Raw genomic sequence first — 1,226 nt, 5'->3', positions numbered from 1 at the left:
AAATTAAAGTTGATCTTATTTTTATCAATATTTATGATATGGCAGAAAGTAGTCGTGGCCGAGCGTTTAAGGCGATAGACTAGAAATCTGTTGGGGTCTCCCCGCGCAGGTTCGAATCCTGCCGACTACGATTTACATTTTATTCGTTCAACTTATAATAATAATAATAATGTAGTATGTCTACTGAATTTAATATAATATCATCAAAATGATGTTGAATTATTATTGTTTTGAATACTTTGTTACTAAAATTATCATATTGTTACCATTGTTAATTATTCAATTATTATTGTTATTTTTATTATTATTTATGTTGTCGTTTTATCAATTCATTATTGAATAGTCCTAAGTAGTCGTATCCAAACGGTAAGGGCGATAGACTAGAAATTTATTGGGGTCTCCTCGCGCAGGTTCGAATCCTGCCAACTACGATTTACATTTTATTCATTCAATGCATTTAAATTATAATGAAGTATGCCTACTGAATTTGATATAATATCATCAAATGATGGTGAGTATTGTTGTTTTAAATATTTTGTTACTAAAATTATCATATGTTAATTTTGTTACATAAATTATCATATGTATCATAAATGGTCATTGTTATTAATAATTTATATGATTATTAATATTATTGTTAATGTATTTAATTATTATTGTTCTTATTATCATTTATGTTATCGTTTTATCGATTATTATTATTAATATCGATTATATTATTGGATAGCACTAATGCGATAGACGTGAAATCAATTGGGGTCTTCCCCGAGCAGGTTTTAATCCTGCCGACTACGAACAAATTTTGTTTAATAACCTTTGGATATTTAGACTGAAACAATGTTGTATTTTACATGAACAGTTTCAGTCAATTATAGTAAATTTATTACTGTTTCTTTAATTCAGTATAGAAAAATGTCACACTTAGTGAAAGGCTATGTGTGCAAACAAAACATTGACTAGGACGTAATTGGTGATGTTTGCACAGTGTGTACACGGAGTGACTGATAACTGTATGTTGATTGCGTGGACACAGTGTGGAATATGTCCGCACTGTGGTCTCATTGCGTTCACATTCTGTGACGTTTTGCAAGTGGATAAGCTGAAAGTCGAGTTCCACAACAAATGTACTTTTTATATAATTTATAATGATGTTTTGTATATATATGCCATTATAATGTCGGCCGAATTTTCAAATTAAGTGATGAATCGTAATTATAGTTTGCTAG

The 1,226-nt window shown here is 29.4% G+C and overlaps 1 non-coding gene across 1 annotated transcript; it reads left to right on the top strand.

Moving 5' to 3' along the window:
- Positions 1 to 48: 48 nt before the first annotated feature.
- On the top strand, positions 49 to 130 carry Trnas-aga. Its single transcript has one exon. It is a non-coding gene; the product is annotated as a tRNA-Ser (tRNA).
- Positions 131 to 1,226: the final 1,096 nt, after the last annotated feature.

This window comes from Anneissia japonica, unplaced genomic scaffold (assembly GCF_011630105.1).
Source record: "Anneissia japonica isolate Jap-2015-1 unplaced genomic scaffold, ASM1163010v1 scaffold172766_len1226_cov140, whole genome shotgun sequence".
NCBI lineage: Eukaryota > Metazoa > Echinodermata > Crinoidea > Comatulida > Comatulidae > Anneissia > Anneissia japonica.
This window is presented reverse-complemented; position numbering and strand designations above follow the sequence as displayed.